Raw genomic sequence first — 8,945 nt, forward strand, 5'->3', positions numbered from 1 at the left:
CGCAGGGAAAAACTCCTAGTGGACAGCCAGACGAATTGCCCCCGTCCGAGCCTGGGAAATGGTCACCCGTGCCGATCGGCTGCTGTCTTCTGTCGTTGTGCCGTTTTCTGAAGTGCTAGTCTGGCCGGTTTTCCAAAGTTTCTGGAGGGAGGTGATGTATTCTTGAACAGATGGGACCTCGGTATCTATATATATCTATATATTATCTAACATAACTTTATCCTAAATAGTACTTACTGGACAATTTATGACAAATTCCAATAATATTCTTCTTAAAAATTAAAGCTATAACAAAAACAAAAACTACGCTGGTGAACAGCATGCCGTTAATCTTTTGGTTGTTGAAAAATTATATCTCTCAAGATAATTTTTCTTGTATAAAAGTGCCTAACAACTGTCAAGCAGAAATAAAATCCTGATTTAGAGTTACATATTAAGAAAATTACAAGTCAAGTATTGTCAAAACACCCAAAATGACATTTACCTTGTATTATTATTCCTATTATTATTTAGGATTATTATTCTCATCCAAGTATGACAGTGGTACATGATTTTGTAAAGAAAAGGCTGAAACGTTTAGCTGTACACTTACAGATGTCATCTGAACCTATATTTATTCCCAGCCTTTATCCTGGATTATGCTGATTGAGATGCAAATGTCTTATTTCTAAAGGAGTCCTGCAGAGCAGCTTAGAATTCATAGAGAGGCTATAAGGTTGATGCATAATTTTATTCACTTGATTTTAATGCAGGGAAAGAAATAATAAAACGGATCAGTAAAATAATATATTTTCCTCAAGATTATGAAATAATATGCATGTGTCGTTTTCCATCAGTTGCGATTTTATTTTACATAGAATTTCAATAAGTACATGTATTTTTAGGAGGAATCTATGTATCAGAAAATAGAAATAGAAAGATATTAAAGTGTTCACTGTCTTGCCAGCTGACAAGTTTTGTTTTTTTAGGACAAGGAGTACATCGTTATATCTGATTCAGATTTCTAGGTCTTTTTTCTATTTCCCATTTAACAAAACTATTCTGGAATTAATCCGAGCACACTCAGAAAATCCAGGCAGCCGCTGGGAGGATGTTTTACACAGAAAACATGTATCGCAGGCTGGAGTCAAAACCTAGACTGAAGAGCTGTGAGTTTCAACTCTTTACATTGCAACATTTCAAATGCAACAAATTGTTTTAGAAAGAACTTTACTAAAGTGGAATAAAGCATATGCATTTATATTCCAGGTAAAACACAGGTGGACAACTCACAATGCTGGGGCGCTTATTGCCATATACAAAACACGCGCAATCCAATGGGTCCCAGAAGTGTTCTGCTGGGTTCATGGCCAACACATAAATATTGTGTCCCACTAGGAAAGTTTGACAGCACAGAGCCGAGCATCGGCATGCATACATTTTGAGGTCGCCAAATAGTATAGTATGTCTTGGGTGAGGATATTGTCTGTGTAGCACTACTCTCACCTCCATCGGTACATCATTGCAGCCATATCATCACACCTCCTCCCTGTCTGAGCCAGTTCACTTCTGCAACCTAACCAGGACTGCATCGCTGCCCGCGCCGGCGATAAACTGCCTACTGCAGTTCACGAACAGACAGAAGCGTGGCTTGTCACTCAAAACAGACAGTGTTGTTGAGGAGTTTGGCAATCTGGCCCCAAGGTTTGGCTAAATTGTGTCGCGGTGTCTCTGAGGCATTGCCCTGTGGCTGTTAATTAGCACCCAACCAGAAGTGCGTGGTACATTTTACTCGCGTGACGCAGTCTTACTGTACTCGAACTGATCTCGCCAGTACAATTTCCAGGTGTCTCTGCGGGTGTTTGGGATGCTAAACAACGTTAAACCTGAAAATACATGTATGGGCAATAGGGGTCTTATGCAGTGGTGGTAAAGTATAGCTGTAGGTTAATAGTTAAACCCTTTTGAATGTATCGCGACTCCAGAAATGATCATGACGACCTGTGCGCATCTGTCTGGACCTCCTGGACATGAATTTTTCTGAACTCATGATTTCTATTTTGTTTCAATCGTTGTATTGTGGTTCTACCTTGAGTAACTTCCGGACATCTAATGTCAATATACTGTCATCCTATGTACTGTCATCCTCGTCATCCTAAAACCTTTGCACAGTATTGTAATTAAAAGTAAAAAAACAAGACACGCTTCCCCTAGCTTTTTAAAATATTTTTTTATAGGTGCTTCACCACGACAACACCCACCTTTGCATGGCAGCATAATATTTGTACCACATATTGTGTGTGATTAACACCCAGGTAACTTTTGAATAACTGATTGTTTAGAAATTGAATTAAGTTATACATACTAATAATGTGATTACATATATTCTTTTTAGTTTACGTCATCTATAATAACTATGAAACAGGCGATTCCTTCTGACTAATGCCACCCTCACCAGTACTTAACCAATTGTGTAACATTTCTTGGGGTTCTCGGTTACAATTAGCTAATGATATAATCCAGGCTAAAATGCATTACACTTGAGCTCAATCTAATCTCAGGTCAATCTAATCTCAGGTACCAACTGAGCCACTCGAGAAACCCATAACTTTTTAATTTTAGTACCATTTCTGTATGTGAGTAAAGTCATTCAGATTCATGAGACAACGTGAACTGAGTAAACAGTAATTTTCAGTTTTTTTCTCTTGAACAAAACCTGCTTCTCATTTGAAGTTAATTGTTAAAATGCAGAAGTGTTTATATAGCAAGACAAATGAAGATGTGATAAACACAAAAGCAATTAATTTGAAGTGTATTTTATCAATAGAGGGGTGTCAGCTTTGTACCTGGGTGCGCTGTTAATTTACCACAAATAGGTTTAAAAAAAAAAGTGGAACAATTTTCCAACATAACAACCTTGAAAATGAATTGTAAAACTGTAAGAGTGACTCTTGATCAATCCCCAGGATTTATTCCAGATTATTCTATAATTTCATTGTTTCGTTTTCCTTTTGAGAAAATTGTGAGATTAGCATTGCAGAACAGTACAATATGAGACACAACACCAAATGGAGCATACACAAAAAGCTTGGTCAAGAGTATCATAATCACCTGATTCAGATGAAAAAGGCTGCTCAACCAGAAGAGAGACAGTGTTGTTGAGGAGTTTGACAATAGCACAATTGGTGTTTGGTGGCACTCATTTTAAAATAGCAGCACTCCCAAATATTAAATAGAGACACAACAAAAACAATGAAAACAGTGTTGCCCACCTAACACGCAGTATAATAATCATACATTAGTAAAATGAGCCTGATATTGAATGGAGAACAATCTATAAAAAGAGACATCTTCGATAAAAAAAGGTCAGCCATGCAAAGTTGTATGACAAAAACCTCTTAATCAAACAAGACACTACGGGAACTAACTTGACCCCTTGTCATTCACAAAGAGGTAAAAGGTTATGTGTTGTAAAATAAACCAGTACTTCATCTGTAATTAATTTAATTCTGAAGCAATTGCTTGTTCTGAAACTCCACTGTGTTTAATAGACAGAGGATTCCATGGGCGATCTCTAGCATTCTGAAGCGTTCTGTCCAACTGTGTAAAGCTGCAGACTAGTGACAGTTGCATAAAAGTTTTTAATACATATAGTAAGACAAGAAGGGGCCGTGTTGTATGCCAAGAATATAACTCCTTATCTGGGGTTTCATTTTTAGACGATACCAGTAAATGACAGATTTTTTTGCTGTAGACAAGAGATTGTGCAAATAAGTCTTCCTGTGGCCTCTGAGTCACTCATGACTCTTTCATTTTTTTTTAATGTTGCACACTAGGCTAATCATATAATACACTCTTGTATCAAGATAAACGCTTTAAATATTTAAAATAACAGCCTAAGAGTTTATCAATAACATAGTAAAGGGGAAAGATATCCCCATCAACCACATTTTATACTTAAGGTGATGTTTACAAAGAGACTAAGACTATTTAAATGAGATTAGTGTCAAAATCTCTAGTGTAAAAACAGACTTGCCCTCTTCTAACGTTACCTGAAATATTCTTTACACTGCTTCGAAGTTAATTCCCATTTGTTTACAGACCTATAGCTTATCTTTGAAACTCCCTAAGTGGTATTGACTGCTCTTCAGGAAGCCAGTAATTTGAAAATAAAGCCTGCCGAAACCTTAAAAAACAGTTACCATACTGAAGCACAAAGGTACCGTCAAGTCTGATGCTTAATGCCAGTACTTCTCCTCCTGGATGCTCGTTTTGTGGTTTCTGGGTCAAAGCCAAAGATGGCTCCAGGTAACGTTTAGGAAGACAGTGAAGGTTATTGTGTTGAAATGTTGATTGCTGGAGTCCAGCAAACTCCAGCCAGGGAGCTGAGAGTTGGCAAGACAGCATAAAACCAGTGAAGTGAGACAAGAAAGTCCTCTGGGCCTGACAAACATCAACAAGGACTTCAGGAAGAACCAAAAAATAGCTGAGCAGTAATCTGGAGTCTCGTTATATCACCTCATTATGTGATCTGTGGCCTGGAAGAGGCCATCGTGCTAACCATTCAAGGTCAATACCTGAAAGCCAAAAGGATAAAGAGGATCAGATGTAAGACTTTTAATTTAAGAAAGTATATAGGGACTTTACTGGCACAAGACAACCGGTGAATCCTGATTGACTTGAGAGATTCATTTCTTCTAATACACAGTGTGCTTACCTGACCATTTCTACCCACACTTGTAGCCGATCTCTTTGTAAGAAGGCCTATAGAATGTTTAAAAAGTGTAATCTAATTTCACTTATGCAGGGAAAGAAAATCATCTTCGAATTTCATTTGTTTTGTTTTTTTTTTATTTTCTTTAAAACTGTTAAGTGAAATAAAATGCCACAATAAAAATACATCACACATTCAATTTTCATCTGATGACACAACCAGTCTGGATCATTACCTCCTTTGATCTGTGCAATGTCAGCAATAATAGAGCTCACCATTTAACATAGATAAAGCATCTTAAACTTCAGCTGACATCCCCTTTGTTTTCAATAAACTGCCTGATCTCCAATGCAAAGAGGGAATCTACATGAAACTAAATAGCACATAATCACAAATTCTCACAGCTATTGTGACAGAAACAACAAATGTTTTATTAAACATTTAAAGAAGCATAAGTAAAAACAGGAATTGAACCTTTGATGACTTGGACATTGGTTCGGTCAAAGAATTATTACTGCATCTCAGTAATAATTCCATGGGGGAAAGAATCGTTTGTGCAGGGAAACTATCACTCATGCACAAATTGTCTTCTTTGTTTTTTAACGAGAACTCCTAAACGGAGGTGCACAACCGGCCTACATTATTGCAATGTCCATGTTGCATGAGCATGCAGTCTGCGTACTGCAGTGCATTGTTATTCTCGCATCTCCGGAATTTTGCCAATCCTATAAAACATTGTTGTTATGTGCCAATGTGTTTTTACTTAATATATACGTATACACACAGTATATAAATATATTGCTGCTTGGTGAACTGCCCAACAATTGCCATTGCGACAATTTCAAGAAGTGGCTTGTTTAAAAAGGGTCTTCTTGTGGGTCTACAGCAGAGAACACAAGGTGAGGAAGTAAGTATGTGGTAAATACTACAGAGACCAAACCCTTTACCAACGGCATTTAGTTCACAGCACTTGGTGTGGCACGCTTGTTGACTTACAGTACATAAGATAAAAGGATCAAATACCTGAATGGTGAGCTTGATTTATCGGAAATATATCAGCTTGCGGTAAGAGGAGGGATAAAAGATAAGAATAATATGGCAGAACAGGGGTTGGATGCACATCTGTAACTTTATTTTGATTTTACAAAAAATAATATTGTGCTATTGCTGTTCGGCCCTGTGTATCTTCTTAATACTACATAATAAAAGAAATAAGGAATTGTTTATCCAGTCAAGGGGAAATGAAATAATTCTAGGTGTAGATAATATTACACCAAACATGCTGAATTCCTATTGTTTGGTTTCATGCCTGACTCTCTGTGTGTTGGGGAAGGTTGGAGCGCTTGCTTTGATGTCATTGAAAGAGCACAGATGGCTCCCTAAAGCATTGAAACTCCCCGAAAAACACACTCGACTCTTTCCAGGCCTTTATTAAGCCTTATTCCAAAGAAGGGAATGCAAAATTGAAACCTGCCACATTCTTTTATCCAATAATACAGTGTCATTCACTAGTTTGAACTAGAACTCAGCAGCAATAGTTTAGTTTTTTTCAACATATTTTAGAAAAACATATGTTCTGCATTTATAATTATAAATTACAAGTCAAGTCATACTGTCTTTAATGGTTTCCCGGAACTACAGAAGGCTGGTTCTCTTTACTGCTATTTCTGAGGTAATATCATTTTGTAAGTTAAAGTGTAGGATCAGTAGAAATCAAAATAAAAATGTGTAACCTTTAGTTGCTTCTGCTGAAATATTTTAGACTTTCACAAAAATGCCAGAAGGACTAGCAGACATTGGCAGTGACTGTAGTTCTTCTTTTATATTTAAATACCTTTACACTTGTGTGTATCAAGAACAAAACTGAGTCTACTGTATATGCCTAATGTACAGCTGATGCAATTTTTTCATCAAAGTTGTAGCAACACACGACGAAAAGAAAAGCAAATACTGAAATGGAAACAAATTTAGAATGCAGCAAATCTAAGAAATATTTTTTTTCTTAAAAATGGCATAAGGACAAAGAAACATACATTTCAAAGAAACATATACATATTTGTATAAAAGTATATATTTCCAAAAATGCAATGAGGTGTAAGAAGTTGCATGTTATTTTGGAATGTACTATAAAGGTATTTCATGTATAATGAAATATGAATTGCATTACATGGATAAACTATAATTTTGGAAGTTATTTCTTTAAATATGCGTCTTTTCTCTTTCAGTTCAGAGAAATGTTTGCTGAAGTAGGTGGTTAAAGGTCTGAAGAATGTAACAGGGTGTTTGTAACAAATGTATCACTTAAGAATGCAGTCCACTACCTATGACCCCGTATGCAACTTTAAATCAGTTTGTTACTGTTTTAAATCATGAGGTCAGACTAAAAAAAAAACCACCGTGGTGATAGCGACAACATTGAACAACGTAAGAGTACGAGTGGCTCGTGTATTGCTCTGTTAAGATCCAAACCCTACTTATTATGTATTATGTAACGAAAAATGGTCTTCTGAATTCCCATTGTGTTTTTACTACAGCTACATCAATAACTCCTTTACTGTATATCACAATTTATTTTTAGATTTGTTATATTTCAGGTATTATGCTTGTTCCTTGTGGTTAATGTACAATTATGATTAATATGGACACAACACAACATGCTGCAAATGCGTTTAGATTATCTTTTTGAACTATAACCTGCAGAACTCAGATGTTGGACAGCATCATTTACTGTACATCCTGGGAACATCCAAATCTGTCATCCGGATAACACCTTTCATTTTTGGTGTATTTTATTAAAAAACCCTTCGACTAAAACGGTGTTGCAGGTTTTATTTTCCAATTATTAAAGTTGCTCCCATGTCAGTATAGTGCTGAAATAAAAAGTGTGGTATCAAAAGACACTTTAAGATACACATTTCAATAGTCTGGGACAATCCAAAGGTTTGTCAGCAAACGTTCCTTAAATAGATCAAGTAAGTAAGTCAATTTATAAGACTAAATATAAAACAGACATAATTAAGAAGGATATAATATTTCAGAACTACATGCAGTGAAACGAAGTTGACAACAACAGTAAATAGGTTTGATTATAGTGTATACCATTGTGTGCTCTATAAATTAAAACACAAAATGTAGATAGTTGGCCAAACCTGAATAACATCAGGAAAATCAATACACACATCCACATATGCAAGCAATGAAGCAGGAATATAATGGCAGGAAAAGTAGACAGCACAGGCAGCCCTTTCAATCAAAGGTCATTATGCCTTCTGTGATTAATAACCATTACAAGGGCCAGTGCGTGTTTGGAAACTGTTTCTATTTTATAAAAGCTGCCCGCACATGGAAGTTGTCTTCAAAACCACAAGCATCACAAACAGCTTTAAAAACGTCAAAAATGATAAGGCACAACTAAAAGGCAGACGTACAGTTTTCATTTCATTTCTTATGACTCAATTAGTTTATCTACACATTGATGTCTTCTTACTATGTACCAGCTGTAACTTTCCTGTGACAGAAGAGATGTTTACATGCCTTACTACAGTATTCTGGGGATACCTATTAACATAATACTTATTAATATTCATTAAGATAAAAGACAGGAGAAAAGATTGGGTTATAAAATATTAACAACTTAACAGCTGGTTCTTTAGTAGAATTTGCAGTTAGCAGCTGGAAGGCAGTTTTTTTTTCTTTTTTCTTTTAAATCCAAGCCTGCATTGAACGTGCTCGTTTTACTTCCAAGAACTAGTGGAGAGGAAAGTGGCACAATTTCCGGAAGAGGTTACCGATTCCGTGTTGGTTTTTCAAATGAAATAATGACTTGGGGGGCGACGCCGATGAAAATGGTGGATCTTTTAGGGCATTTGTAGAATCCTTTCTTTGCTGTTTAACCTATGCCAGCCGTTGTTGCAGTGAGAATGCAGGAGACACAAATGAGCAGAACAGCTCCATTGACGTGTGATTTGACATGACATGATCAAACCATTTTCTGTTTGTAATTGCATGGGCCTTTGTCACAAGATGTTATGCATTTTTCCAAATACTGTGCTGCTCATGAAGGAAAGTATTTTTCTCCTATCTTTGATGTGGCATTCACTTTTACTTTTTACTGTCTTTTCCGCGACTCTTTGAAAATGTATTATTTAAACACCGATATTGCCAAATACTGTTGCAACAGTAGCAAATCTTTGAAAACAACGTCTTAGAATACAACAATCCCTGTATAATGCTCTTATTATCACAAACTATC

This window comes from Atractosteus spatula, chromosome 6 (assembly GCF_055471065.1).
Source record: "Atractosteus spatula isolate fAtrSpa1 chromosome 6, fAtrSpa1.hap1, whole genome shotgun sequence".
Taxonomy (NCBI): Eukaryota; Metazoa; Chordata; class Actinopteri; order Semionotiformes; family Lepisosteidae; genus Atractosteus; species Atractosteus spatula.